The sequence below is a fragment of the Amblyomma americanum genome, chromosome 1 (assembly GCF_052857255.1).
Source record: "Amblyomma americanum isolate KBUSLIRL-KWMA chromosome 1, ASM5285725v1, whole genome shotgun sequence".
Taxonomy (NCBI): domain Eukaryota; kingdom Metazoa; phylum Arthropoda; class Arachnida; order Ixodida; family Ixodidae; genus Amblyomma; species Amblyomma americanum.
Window position 1 is genome coordinate 280,878,289 of NC_135497.1, and position 15,864 is coordinate 280,894,152.

The 15,864-nt window shown below is 46.0% G+C and overlaps 1 pseudogene; it reads right to left on the minus strand.

Annotated features, from left to right (window-relative positions):
- Positions 1-10,852: 10,852 nt before the first annotated feature.
- On the minus strand, positions 10,853-11,868 carry LOC144118356 (uncharacterized; annotated as a pseudogene).
- Between the last annotated feature and the right edge of the window lie 3,996 nt (positions 11,869-15,864).

Consider the following 15,864-nt stretch of genomic DNA (forward strand, 5'->3'; position numbering starts at 1 on the left):
CGACGTGAAAAGAGCGGACAATTCCGTAGAATCTCTGAAAAAAAAAGAAAAAAGCAGGCGAAAAATTTGTTAGTAATAGCGCCCGTTTATAACCAAATTTATTTCTTCAGAACAGGCTGCCGCTTATACGCAGCTACTTCAAGAAAATTGAGCGCTTTACCACAGACTGACGCTTACCCAGTGAACATTAAAACTCCTATGGACGTCTTACGGACGTTAAGATCGTCCGCAGAATGTCGAAGGGAGTTCCTGTGCCTATTGGGTTACACTCTGCTACTTCAAGAAAATTAAGCTATGTTCACCATTTCATCATTATGCACACGTGTTACCTCCAAGGGATCTTGGTTCAGCTTGGCCATCAGCAATAAGGCACACCTGTTTTGTGCAGCTCATCAGTTATGTCTAAAGCCGACAGGAAAAGAACTCGTACAGATTCCGTCGTTTGCTCTGAAGCAAATAGGAGCATGTTTCGATGTTGGTGGTTGTGCTCTGTTTCATCAAGTATAGATGGAGGATGTACTTGATGACCTGCCCGAAGAATACAATGATTACTGAGTCAAACACTTGAGAAGCAAAAGTGTACCTGCACGGCAAGCCGCATGTTCATTCTCTGCAGGTTCGTCGGTTGCACATTAGCTGCCGCCAGTTTATAGATGACCTTTAGGTGTTTCTTCCTCTGCCTCTCGAAGAGCAGTTGATAGTGACTGAAGTCAATGTTATAGTCTCCAGCCTGGAAGTATAGCTGAAGAAATAAGTCGAAAATACAGATTTTCATCTCATTAATTTAAAAGGGCAGTGACTCCAAATTTTATTCGTGAGTTACTTGTTTGGTAGGATGCGCTGCATATGCTACACATTAGAAGACATGGATAGCCGCGTGGATAGCGCCAACAAGATGCTGTTTCGGTTTTCGCTTTCAACAGCCGAACGGCGGCTGTGACGTAACAGATGCGTTGAGGTTCAGGCATAGAAAAAGTGCAGCATGGTTGTTAGCTTCGTCTATTAATTCACATAAACTTTTACGCAAGCCTGTTCAAGAGTTGGAATCCCAAAAAAATGAATAAGCACCGATTATATTGCAGTTTTTGCATCACTCACGTGACCTCAAATCGTCTCCTTGTTCGGCTGTAGAAACGTAACCGAAGCAGCATGAAAGAAAAAAAAACAATCAGATTATTGAGCTGGCATAACTAGTGGCATAGCCCGAAATTTTGTTCTGGGGGGAGGGGGGGGGGGGGCTCATGTCGCAGCGCGGCCTTCTCATATAATTTGTGGAAGGATCAAACGCAACAATAATAACTGCATTGCCATTGACAATGCCATTGTGTATTAGATAACGCTACGCACTGTCTAGACAAGTGGAATATGTATTTTTTAAATCAAAGAATGTATTCGTATGTCTTAAAAATTGTCGCAGACATGATTAGAAAACATAGAACTGAGCAGAGGACAAGACAGCCGAGGAGGAAACGGGACGAGCTCTTCCTGTTTGCTTCTCTTCTCTGTCTTGTCCCATGCTCAGTTTTATTTCTTGTAATCATGTCATACCAACTATCCCCTTATCGTTCACTCGTGGCAGACATAATTGATATCAATACTTCCATGTTTTTGCGTATTTATTAAGTAAAGAAAATATCACACGAAGTCTAGAACTATATCGGTCCGGGACCAGCAAAGCAGTGCATGCCGCTGATATGAAAAACGTAAAGGCCATGAAAGTAGCAAGTAGAGGACAAATATTTTAATGAATGTTTGTCGTTCAAGAACCTTTACATTTTTGTACATATGCAACGGCCAGGGAAAAATATCGATGACGCTGTCCTTCGTTCCATTGTACTGAGCAGCAGCAGCTGTCATCGGTCATGTATTGCGAGTAATTGCACCGAAATTTTAGTCGCAACAGCGAGCCATCGATAGGCCCTTGAAAGTTTGCACTAGAATGCGGCCCCTTGCGTTACATGGGAGTTGCCACGAAATCCAACCCGAGTTAGCAACGTTCGCGCCAAAATGTCTTTTCTAGTCTGAAAAAGACACTGTAGATGGCAAAATCCAGAATGACTTCCGGCGCCGGTGGTTGTTTTGGTGAGCGGTGCGTGACAGTTAGAAAAAATTTTCGTTGGGGGGAGGGAGTTGAAGCCTCATAAGCCCCCCCCCCCCCCTGGCTACGATCCTGGGTGTAAGTGAATGCCATGTCATGGCTCATGTATACTAGTGTCTTGCGCTCCCTTCCGAATAAAAAAAAAAGATTCAACCAAAAAAATAGGTTTCTCTACATCAGTTGACGTATTGTTAATGACTCTATGTTAATTCATGCATACCTGACCATATCTGTGCTTGAGCAGATGGTTCCGCACACATTTGACGACGTGAGGAATGTCACACATAAAATGAAGGTACTTCCCCTCAGGTAGACAAGGATGTTGAATCTTGTGACAAGGGGATCAGGGGCGTGGCCGGGGGGGGGGGGGCTATGGTGCTTCAGCCCCCTCCCCCTTGAAATTTTTCGAACTGTCACGCACTGCTGGCCAAAACAACCACCGGTGCCGGAAGTCATTCTGGATTTTGCCATCTACAGTGAGTTTTCAGACTAGAAAAGACATTTTGGCGGAAGCGTTGCTAACTCGGTTTGGATTTAGTGGCAACTCCCATCTACCTGGAGTCATGTAACGCAAGGGGCCGCGTTCTAGCGCAAACTTTCAAGGGCCTACCGATGGCTCGCTGTTGCGACTAAAATGTCGGTGCAATTACTCGCAATACATGACCGGTGACAGCTGCTGCTGCTCAGTACACTGGAATGAAGGACAGAGTCATCGAGATTTTTCCCTGGATGTTGCATATGTACAAAAATGTAAAGGTTCTTGAACGAAAACTATTCATTAAAATTTTTGTCCTCTACTTGCTAATTTCATGGCCTTTACGTTTTTCATATCTGTGGCATGCACTGCTTTGCTGGTTCCGGACCGATATAGTTCTAGACTTCGTGTGATATTTTCTTTACTTAATAAATACGCAAAAACTGGTAGTATTGGTATCAATTATGTCTGCCACGAGTGAACAATAAGGGGATAGTTGGTATGATATGATTACAAGAAATAAAACTGAGCATGGGACCAGACACAGAAGAGAAGCAAATAGGAAGAGCTCGTCCTATTTCCTTCTCTGCTGTGTCTTCTCCACCTAGCTGCTCAGTTTTATGTTTTGTAATCATGTCTACCACGATTTGTAAGACATACGAATACATTATTTTATTTATAAAAATACATATTCCACTTGTCTAGACAGTGCGTAGCGTTATCTAATACACGATGGCGTTGTCAACGACAGTGCAGTTATTATTGTTGCGTTTGATCCTTCCACAAATTCTATCATGAGGTCGCGCTGCAACATGAGCCCCCCTCTCTCCACCTGAACAAAATTTCTGACTACGCCACTAAAGGGGATGCAATGTTTCCACTGATTCCCATGTGCTTCCACATTGAACGATTATTTCCAGCGCCATATCGCTGACCACCGATACCACAGTCGCTCCATACTTGTGCAATGGGATGACTGCCTCCACCACAAGTTGCGCCGAAATGTTTCCAGGTGCAGCTCCTTTCGAGGCAAAGGTGGCTATAGGTTGCACCCAGTTTTCAAGCAAAGGCACAAACATAAGAACAAGAGCATGGTCTGCAAGCTCTGTGCTTCCTTCTGAATTGTCACCGTAATCGATAATGCCGTGAACCTTATATGTCGACTTGCTGAAGTTGTACGTCTGGCGCAGTTTTATTTCATCTAATATCAGAGTGCCAAATCCCTGGCCACCCATTTTGCCACCTAACTGCTTTTGTATTGCTTCCAAGCAAAAGGAGTTGAACCCAAACTTGCAAGGTATGTCTTTAAGGACTTGAGTTAGACGACTCATAGAGGTCAGAGGCATCGTCTTCATGTCATAAATGAGCCTGTACAAGCTCGTGGGCTGGCTATCTACAGAAATAGACAGTTTAACAACCACACAGCATTGTAGCGCATGCCACATGCTGAATTTGATTTTTAGCTGCATTAATGATGTCGCGAACGCCAGGCGCTGCAAAAGTGGATCAACCAGTGCTCTTTCAATTCCATGACATGTGACCTTTGAGAGCGCTGCTTTCAGTGCCAGGACCTCGTTATGTTTTTTCTCCCGCACGGCAGTTGCTCGACAAGCTTTCCTCTTCAAGTTCTGCAGCTTCTGGCTTTTTATAGGTGTTGCCGTTTTCTTCCTCAAGCGCGCCTGTCTTCGCAAACGCAAGCAACGCGCACAGATTAGCTGCTTCGAAAAAACATAACGGCATTTGTGATGAACAGCTTCCGACTTTGTCGGCTGTTCATAAAGGTTTGTATTTACCCCTGCACACATATTTAAGCCATCTGTTTCCATCTGAACGTTTTCAAGGTCAGTGACAGAACCTGCAGTTTTCAACAGCTTGATTTAGCCGTTCACGAAGCAGCTACCATCTTCGACGACAACAACCTTGGTAATCACTAGACGGCTTCCGCTAGCTTTCTGCAGTAGAAAACTTCGCACACCTTCCCAGATTTCGTCCTGTTTAATTTCATGTTGCCAGTCCGTAGATGGTAGAGTCGCAGTCGCCAGGTCACCAATCGTCAGTGCAGTCGACGTACTACTGGTTTCCGCCGAGCGGGAAAGAGGCATATCAGCTCATTCGGGTTGACTGCCTCTACGCAAGGCTCGCCTGAGGAGGACGTACTGTCGCTGCAAGGATCTTCGCACTTATCAGTCTGCATGACAGCACGCGTTTTTGGTGACTTTCGCCTGTATTTCACAATTTTTGGCTTTGAGAATCGGTCTGGAAGGCCGGGAAAGAGTTGAGGGACGGCACCGGGCACTAGCGCCCAGTTCCCACGGGGGATTCGGACCTCTCGCCCGTTCACAATGTGCTTGTACTCCTTGATGACATCGTCATGCTCAAAATGACGATCACATATCTTAGACGTGTGAGAGAGCCGTCTGTCCTTGTTAGCAACATCTGCTCCCACCTTCTAAATTCGCTTTCACCGCGAGGCGGTTTGAAAAAATGATGTCCGGTGGCATCGTTTCTGTTGCCACTTGTGCAGCCGGGCGCAAAGCAGGATGGCATGTTTGCCTCTCGCTTGAAGTCACCAAGTGCAAATATTTCACCACATACATGTTTTCACAACACTAACAGCACCATCACACGAAAAACCAGCTTGAAAATCTGACAAGCCTGTCGTAACTGCAGCGAGCGAAACTCCTGCGCCAGCAGACGATTTAGAAAAGCTCGACTGCAGCGCCACTACTTCCCGCGACCGCCACTTTAGCCACCTCCCGAGCGGAGCTAATAATAATAATAATAATTTGTTTTCGGGGAAAGGAAATGACGCAGTATATGTCTCCTGAACTGCGCCGTAAGGGACGGGATAAAGGAGGGAGTGATAGAACAAAGGAAGACAGAGGTGCACGTAGTTAAGAGCTCCGGAATAACGGCGCCTTAGCGTTTTGCCTCCATAAAAACGCAGCCGCCGCGGTCGGGTTAGAATCCGAGAACTCCGGATCAGTTGCCGAGCGCCCTAACCACTGAGCCACCGCGGCGGGTTCGAGCGGAGCTAGTAGCGGTTTTAATAAATAATAATAAAAAAGGAAGGACAAGATTTTTCTAGCCCCGGCATCTGCCATCGATACTGAAGCACCTGAGCTGGGGCAGCGGAAGCAAAGGACAGCAGGCAGGATGGAGAAATGAAATGAAAGAGGTGAGGGACAGGGAGAGAGGATAGGAGGAGAGGTAATATACACCCGAGCGGAGCTGCGTGTATGAAAATTGAGGCAAAAAAGGGGCAATTTCCGCTTGAAGCACTGCGAACGTTATCCTTCCGTAGGTGCCTTTAGAGGCTGTAGAACCCGCGTGCTATGTATGTAGCGTGAAGTGGAAGAGGAAGCCGTTCTGAACGGTTGTGTGTTTAAATGCTTCTAGCTGGAAACAGCGCATCGGCCGTTGGCCGAGGTCTCTCAACATTTGAATTTGCCACAGACTCGTACAAAGTTGTCCTACAAAGACGCTAGCTACTGCCCTCAGTCACCCCTGATGAAGGAGCCGATTCGGCTTCAAAACGTTGGGTTAAAGTCAAAATGTTTGGTTAGGGATGTACAGTTTATTATAAAAGTTGTCTAGCTCCCTCGACTACCTACCGGTAATGTTGTCCTCAACACCATGACTCTGCATGCTGACCTCAAGGGTCACCTATATCGTGTTCCGACTTCCGAGACGCACTTGCGCAGACTGTGGACCACCGTGAGATTCTGCGTATTGGCCAGTACCAAATGAGCCACGTTTGGATGATTACCTGCGAGAGCAGTTCCTCAAAACAGAAGCTTATTGACAAAGCAGAGTTCCATGTCGAAGGTCTATAATGTATCGTGTTCGACCCGGACAACAAAAAAGTGAAGCTTAAGCTTCTTTGGCTCCCACGCTATATGGAGCACCGGAGGATTGTGGAAGCTTTGGAGCCTTTTGGAACTGTGGAAACTATCGAGCGTGAGAAGTGGCGGTGCCCCTGAATGGAGCACATGGAAACAGCGAACCGTGAAATCTCGCTCACGCTCAAGGACGGAGTGTCAGCAAGTACCATTCCTCACACGCTCAACGGTTTCGGCGTACAAGCTTTAGTTGTGATCCTAGGCAGGCCTCCGCTTTGTCTTCGTTGCAACCGTGTTGGCCATGTACGACGTCAGTGTCGTACGCCTTGATGCACCCAGTGCAGACGCTTTGGGCACACAGTAGAAAATTGTGTTATGAGCCATGCTGACATGTTGCGCCAAGGCAACTGGGCCATGAGGATGAAGTGGTGTCAGAGCACATTATGGATGTGTCGGATGTTGTGGAAGCGTCGGGTGAACTGAGTCATGAGCTCTAAAGAGAAGATGGACGAATGGCTTCTGCACCGAATAACGGCAAGGGTCCACATGCAAGTACAGACAAGCGGGAATCCCCGTCTCCAGACTGAAAGCCACCGGACCCGGGATTGCCCGGGTCTGCTACTTTGAGTTCTGTGCTTGCTGCTCAGGTGGTAGGTAGGTAAACTCTTTTATTGCGCCCAAAAACAGGGGACCAGTCAAAGGACCGGTTGCGCTGACTTAGAGGAGGTCGGCGGGGATCCTTTGGGATGCCGCGGCCTCCACCGCGCGCTGGATAAGCCAGCGTTGGTGCCACCTGTCACCCAACGATCACGAGAGCAGAACGCCCCTGCTGTAGAGTCAGTGGAGGCGCTTCAGCCAGTGAATGTGCCACATGCCTTCTGTGCCGGCGATGACCATTCGTGCAGCAGTGCAGCAGTGTGTCGCCTGAACTGTCAGCTTCTAGTGTGTTCAGTGCCCCGTTGGCTGTCAGCGTGGTTGCGAGAGACGTGCCCCAGTCGGCTTCATGGGCCGAAATCTTGGCTGTCTCAGAAGAGGCGATGGACAACGACGCACCTTTGAAGCGTCCTGCAGATGATGAGGTGTGTGTCGATGGCGATGTGCAGAAGGCGCCTGGTGTGGTGGCATTGGGAAGGGTCACCTCAAAACGTAGGGCGATGTCTGCCCTACGGGCCACCGATTTGCAGGCCGGCCACCCCAGTACAGGGATGGCCTTCAATAAGACGAGCACCAAAAATGGCGGGCGTCACAGCATTTCAGGTCGCTACCCTTAACATTAGGGGTTTGTGTAATCGTCGAAGGCAACATCAGTTACGGCATCTTTTTAACAAATGGGGTGTGAGCGTGGCAGGTATCCAGGAAACCAAGCTGTCCTCTGATGAGGAGACTGAAGCTGCTGTCGAACCTTTTTTGTCAGAATTCAATGTTATCGTTAGTCACTCGAGAGGCTTATCAGGTGGGTGCATGCTATTCCTGGCCAAAACACTGGGGATTGTAGCCGATTCGTACAGCACAGATGATGACGGGCGACTTATCTGCTGTGACATCGCAATTTCGGGTGTACAGTGGCGAATTGTTTGTGTTTATGCCCTGTAAAGCAGAGTGATAGAAGGCTATTTTTTCTTTCATTAGTAGACCATTTCTCCATGGATCGTAAAACTATGCTTCTGGGTGATTTCAATATCACAGAATATTTGCTACATTCGTATGGCGTTCCCTACGGGAACCCGTGCGTCGCGATAACCTATTTCTTCCTCTAGAGACTGTTGGAATCGGCCTTGTTCACTTATACGTGCATCAGCTTAAGTGTCTCGCGTTTCCTCTCTTTAAAATCTTCAAACCACCCTTTGTTAGCAGCCGTGCTTATTAGGCGTCCACTTGCTCATTTACCTTTCCTATTCGCACCGACGGGAGACACTCGTGAGGGGCCTTTACGGGGATTCCTTAAGGAAGTTGCTGACACCGTCAATTTCCTCACTGTGCGCTTTTCTTTAGACTACCAGTATAGCCTCTCCAGAAGGCAGATGACTCAGACACTCACAGAGTACTTGCTCCCTGTACCGTTGTATCGTCAACACTTTCTGGAGTTCCTTGACATCACTGTTTTAAGTCGTGTTAGGCGAATGTGCATTTCTTCTGCCGCGAAAACATTATCTTTTAAACTGCACACGTCAACGCTGCCTGTGAAGGCATGGCTTCATGCTAAGGATATGCTTGCGCCATGGACGGTGAATGGTCGCCTGTGCAATACACCAGAGACAATTGGCCATTGTTTTGTTCTGTACATTGACGCTATCTTCTTCTGAGACATTTTACAACGAACAATTAAGAAGGTCATTGACATCATACCCTACAGTATTCGTTTTTTGCCCGTGGAAAAAAACAGTGCTCTGCCATATGATCTATTTCTGTTGCTGGGACTATTTAGTCTCTGGAAGAGCCGCATGATGGACCGCCACGCCGAATCACCACTGTCGTCGAAATCTTTGTTTCGTGAACAATGCGCTTTGGTGCGGGGAGTATATGCTGCCCTACAAAAGCCGCCTAGCTGGCTCCCCCACCTGGACACATGTGTGTGCTTCCCAGAATTTTGATGTTTCGGAAGGAGGGTTCATGCAGGGCTAAGGTGGCCTGGTGTTTCGTGGCGTAAGCGTGCTTAGACTTTTCTTTTCGTCACTATTTCCATGCAATAAAGAAATAAAAAGGAGCACTACGTAGCGCAGTGGTTAAGGAACTCGCTTCACACGCGGAAGACTAGGGTTCGATTCTCGCTGAGGAACAATGTCTTTTTTTTATTGTTATTTTATTATAAATCGCTGATTATATCAGTGCAAAGAAGCCGCGCTAGCTAAAAAGTGACAACCGTAATCGAAACGAAAGTTTGTGCAGCGTCGCCTTGCTGCTGCCGTGGACTTCACCTTATAACGGCCTGAATTTCCGTGCCACGCAACGCCAGTTTTGAGTGCGCGTTTAGAGCACACCCGACGTTACTCTCCAAGCTCCGATCTATGCATTTAGCAGATGAGCAATACAACCATGCCCTTCAAACAGTGCTGGGAATTGTTTCGTTCAGATTGACGTCTGTCAGCTGCGCAGAGTGCGTCATGCAGACGTAGTAAGAGACTCTATGGTCACTCGCTGTCACTTTAGAATGACCGCCTGTGGGGAGAGTTGGTGCATGACTGAAAAAACTGCTGCGCAATGAAGACAACACAAGGAAGAAAATGACAACACATGCTCACACTACCAACTCTTTATTGGAAGAAGAGGGGGCACATTAACTTTTACAACCCTCATTTACGATATGTGACAGCGCTCTATCGCTCACAACCCAGTAACAAGTAATATGGAAATTACAAATAAGATAAAACACAAAACGCGGAAGGCCTATCTGCAATAAGCGTAAAGCACTATCTTATACAAAGATTACACAAAACACTAGCTTATACAAGAAATATAAACCAAACAGATCTTAGCAATAGCAGTGTCACTCAATCGTTGCAAAAGCAGTGTCATGCATTCGACGCAAAAGCAGTCAAAACTTTGAACGGAAAAGCAAAACAAGAACAAAATAAAATATATAAAAACAATATTAAAAGCCACAACAACAGCCTTACCCAGGTTTGGGAGCGGGACGCCGAAAAGGAACAGGTCTTCATAAAGACGTTTCAAGATAGCAAATTTCATTACCTCCAAAATATACAGAGCTGTCACCATAATGCATGTGGCCCCTCTTTTTAATCATAAAGGCGACATCATAATCATAAAAGTGGTGTCACATGGTGAATGAGGGTTGTAAATATGCCCCTTTTCTTCCAATAAACAGTTGGAAGTGTGAGCATGTGTTGTCTTTTTCTTCCTTGTGTTGTCTTCATTGCGCCGCAGTTTTTCAGTCATGCACCAACTCAACCTACAGGCCGCCATTCATAAAGTGACAGAGTACGTCTGCGTGACACACTCTGTGCAGCTGGAAGACGTCAAGTCGAACTAAAGAATTGCCAGCACTGTTTTAAGGGCGTGTTTGCCTTACTCATCTGCTAAAATCACAGATCGGACCTTGGAGAGTAACGTTGGGTGTGCTCTAAACGCGCACTCAAAATTGGTGCTGCGAGGCACGGAGATTCAAGTTGACGTCCACGGCAGCAGCAAGGCGGCGCTGCACAAGGTTCAGTTTCGATTTCGGTTGCCTTTTTTTAGCTAGCACGGCTTCTTTGTTCTAAATAAACTGTCATTTAAAAGAAAGCAATAAACAAACTGTTCGTTCAGCGGGAATCGAACCGTAGTCTTGCACGTGCGAAGCGAGTGCACTAACTACTACGCTACACAGCACGCTTCTTTCTCTTTATTACATGAAAATAGTGCCGAAAAGAAAAGTCTAAGCACGCTTACGCCACAAAACACCAGGCCACCTTACCCCTGCATGGACCCTCCTTCCAAACATCAAAAGTCTGGGAGGCACACACATGCATCCAGATAGGGGAGCCAGCTAGGCGGCTCTTGTAGGGCAGCATATACTCCCCGCACCAAAGCGCATTGTTCACGAAACAAAGATTTCGCCGACCGTGGTGATTCGGCGTGGCGGTCCATCATGCGGCTCTTCCAGAGACTTAATAGTCCCAGCAACAGAAATAGATAATATGGCAGCGCACTGTTCTTCTCCGGGGGCAAAAAACGAGTACTGTAGGGTGTGATGTCGATGTCCATCTTAATTGTTCGTTGTAAAATATCCTAGAAGAAGATAGCATCAATGCACAGAACAAAACAATGGTCAATTGTCTCTGGTGTATGGCACAGGCAACAATTCACCGTTCATGGCGCTAGCATCTCCTTAGCATGGAGCCATGCCTTCACAGGCAGCGTTGACGTGTGCAGCTTAAAAAAGAATGTTTTCGCGGCAGAAGAAATGCACATTCGCCTAACACGTTTTAAAGGAGTGGTCTCCAGAAAAGGTTGCCGATACAACGGTACAGAGAACAAATACTATTTAAGTGTCTGAGTCATCTGCCTTCTGGAGAGGCTATACAGGTAATCTAAAGAAAAGCGCACAGTGAGGAAATTGAAGGTGTCAGCAACTTCCTTAAGGAATCCCCATAAAGGTTCCTCACGAGTGTGTCCAGTCGGTGCAAATAGGAAAGGCAAATGAGCACTGAGACGCCTAGTAAGCACGGCTACTAAAAAAAGGTGGTTTCAAGATTTGAAAAAGAAAAAACGCGAGACAAGCTGATGCGCGAATAAGTGAACAAGGCCGATTCCACCAGACTCTAGAGAAAGAAATAGGTGATCGCGACGCATCGGTTCCCATTGGGAACGCCATACGAATGTAGCAAATATTCTATGCATCATCTGCACTTTCTTCCTCGCACAGTGGAGAACCTGCAGCACATAGGCAAGTTTTTGCAAATAAAAAAAATGTTGCAGACTTGAGCCCGAGCAAACACTGATAGTTTCCTACCCATCGAAGCTTGGGTTTGTCGCCTCATGGATACTATCTGAGAAGCCTAGTAGGCGCCACTGTGTCGAATTTGGTGAAGAGAAACCCATAGGTAGTGAATAGGCCCGCAGTTACAGCTTATGCCAACATAATGACTTGGCGTTGTACCCCGATTTCCCAAACAAAACCCCTTGGATTCATCTAGATTAAGAGCCGCACCTGATACCTCGCCAAACTGTTCAGTGAAATGCAATGCCTCAGTCACACTCTTTTTGTCAGAAGAAAAGAGGGCGACATCATCTGCATAGACTTAGATCCTAATTTCACAATGCGCCAAGGAGAAACCGCGGATAGATGTGCAGTTAATAATACTGATGCAAATGGGTACAATTAATATATACGACAAACAACAAAGGCGATAAGGGACATCCTTGGCGAACAGATAATTTCAATGGAATAGGTTTGGTTAGCTCTTGGTTAACAATTAGCCTTGTATAGGACTCCTTATAGCACAGTCTTATGCCCCTAAGCAAAACATCTCCAATATTTGCATGCTCTAAGGCCGCAAACAAGAAATCGTGACGAACTTTATCAAAGGCCTTGGCAAGGTCAATCTGAATTAGAGCTACTTGTCCGATCTCATCTGATACTGTCTCCACTACTGAACGTGCAATATGAATACAGGTTTGGATGCTGCGGCCTCTGATACCGCAGACCTGATGCGTGCCTATTAAGTCAGCGACAACTAGCTGCAGACGATTGCAAAGAACCTTTGCAAAAAGTTTGTAATCTACATTAAAGAGGGAAATTGGACGATATCCCTCAACTCTTTTCAACCGATTTGAATCTGTGCTTTTTTGAATTAACATAGTATGCCCAGAATAGAAAGTGGGTGGGAAAAAACCAACATGGTAAGAAGCTTGGAACACCTCCACCAAGAGAGGCGATAGGCAAGATGAAAATGTTTTATAGAACTCACTAGTAATGCCATCTGGCCCAGGAGATTTCTGAGCCGCCAGATCAGAAATGGCAGATTAAATTTCGTCCAAAGTGATAGACCCCTCCACTACAGCACGCTGCTCATCGTCAAGTCGCGGCAAGGCTTCGAATAAGTGACTGCAATCTGATGTCACGTTTGTGCCCGCACAACCACCAAACAGCTTCCGATAATAGTCAAATAAAGCCTCAATAATACCAGGACCATTGGTGTATGTGCAACCATCATACTGAATTTCCAATATTTCTTTATCTAGAGCAGTCTGCCTTTCATCACTCAGGGCCCGACGAGATGGTTGCTCATCCAGAAATCAGCGGGTCCTACATCTTATCAAGGCTTCTTTGTATATTTCGGTGTGAAACTGCTGAAGCTCTGCTTTTACGGCAGTGATATCTTATACATAGGCACCTGCAGGCTAATCCTCTCTAACTCATGCAGCTCAACTAAAGTACGGGCGAGCTCTCGAAGGTGATGTCTCTTCAAAAATGCGATTCTCGCTGAGGCTTCAATAGCAATGTTTTTGTTTCTTGTTTAAATAAGTACCATTTTTCCAAACTGAGAGGTAACCGCGTGACCAACCGCGTGACCACGCGCCCTTCAAGCAATTAGATACAGCACGTTTGAAGATTTCAACTGAGAGCAGGCAGCTATTCAGCTTCCGCAGCTCCCATCGAGGATCAAGTATGCGCCGACTGTACCTCCCTATCTGAAAAGACACCATGCAGTGATCACTGAAGAATATGGGCCGCACCTAGTAACCAAAAACGCTGGATAACATGTCTGCTGAAACGTAAATCCTGTCAAGCGGAGCACTAGAAGAGCACTGGAAATGAGTAAAATGGATGTTATGTCCCTTATCTTGCCCAACATCCACCAGGTTGTATTCGCATGCCAAATCAGTGAGTAAAGCAGCACCAGGGTCATATCGCTTACTTAACACTGTTCGGTCTTCATCCCTACAAACACAATTGAAATCTTCCAACAGCATAATTCTGAATAGGACAAGTTGTCAGGCTAGTTGGTGGGGATCCATTCTTTTGTTGTCAGCGCTTAAAAAACACGGACAGAAGACATAGAAGACGACGTCACAGGCGCTGAACTTCAACTTTATTCAAGAACACCGAAACACTGCATATATACCCAAAACACAGGCGCCGACAAGCGGCAAAACTTTTATGCACTCGTGGCAACGGAAAATATTCAAGTTGTGGAAAAATGACAAGGGCTAAAAACCAAAGAATTTAACAGGGAAGGATAAACCAGAACAAGATGAGACAAAAAATATATATTTTACCAAATCATTTACAAAAGAAAAACCTGCGACACGTGAAATAGTGCTGCGGTTTGACTAAAGGAAATTTCAAGAAGGGGTTCGATAACATTGAACCAAAACATACACACCAACAAAGATCAAACGTGGTGAAAAATGGGAAAGGCGTAGTGGGAAGAAAAAAAAACGCGCAATGAAAACACAGTAGTGATCGGGCACGCAAACCAAAATTTAAGAAAACAGATGAAGATAACAACGCCGCTAAAACACAGAAGATGAAGTGCGCTAGGTAACTAAAAGGATAAAAAAACGGAGATGAGCAAGAAAGGTGAAGCCAAAGAGCAAAAAAAACACGGCTAAAGGTATAAGATGAGGTGCAGTAAAGCCGAGAGAGAAAGATAAAATATTAAAAAATGAAATTCAACAAAGAGTACGTCTAAAAGCAAGAAAAAGATAATAATAAAATCGATAAAAGGGATATTTGCGGAAAAAGCAGAGGTTGTAACTCCTTTGTAAAACGGAGATTAAGTCAAACAGATCCAGAAAGAAAGGCTAACTCTTTTTCCGACAGTGAAACCGAGGGTGCGCTTACACATTCAATCTCGTGCCTCAAAATCTCGGTGGATTCCACTATTTCACGTGTCAGCTTGTTCCGGTGCTTTTTTAACACAGTGGCTTTTTCGAACATTGGGTGGCGTTGATTTTTTGGGTCACAGTTTCGGCAGTGGACTGGCAGATTCCTGAATGTTGTCTGAGAGATCGCTGAGGCATTCCACATTCTCAGAAAGGGCGATGGAAGTGTGAGCAAAACGTCGATTAGCTTGTCAAGCAGGGAAATGAGCTTGCTTCATTGTGGGTAGCGCGGTTGACGATAGCGCACGTGCCTTGGAAATTTGTTTACTGTTTTTTTTTGGGCTTATCGCATGTGGGTGATTACAGCACATCTGTGTTTGATGAGAGACCCTTAGACGTGTGTGTGTATTGTATAAATTGACTTCTCACTATTGAATAAAATTCCGTTGTAAGTTCAGCGCCTTCCGTGTGTCTCGTCTCGTCCTCCGTCTGTGTTTTTTAGCGCTGGCTTTTAATACGATGGATCACCACCAACCCGCCCAATCCTCAGTGCTTCTGAGTGATGTACCTGATAAATCATTCTTGTGCTCCCTTAGCCTTTCATTAATGCATCGGCCTGCAATTTTACGATTCGTGGACAAATGGTCTACTAATGACAGGAAAAATGGCCTTATATCACTCTGCTTTACAGGGGCATAAACACAATTCACCACTGTACACCCGAAATTACGAGGTCACAGCAGAAAAGTCGCCCGTCATCATCTGTGCTATACGACACGGCAGTAATCCCCAGTGTGTTGGCCAGGAATAGCATGCACCCACCTGATAAACCTCTCGAGTGACTAACGATAGCATTGAATTCTGGCAAAAAAAGGCTGGACAGCAGCTTCAATCAGAGGAAACTGATGTCTGAGAGCGCTACGTAGTGCTCGGGTTCTGCCGCCTCTACAAAGGCACATAGGGAAGGATAACGTTCGCAGCGCTCCAAGCGGAAATTACCCTTTTTTGCCTCACTTTTCGGCTTTCGTTTGACACACTCTCTCTTTTAGTTCACTCTAACCGAGGGAATGCCGGGACCATAGAGTTTCTTACAATTAACTAGATGAAAAGCTGGTGGCACTGCACCTCAGCCACCATGAGCGCTCAACACATAATGGGGCGATGTGGGACCGTCAATTTTT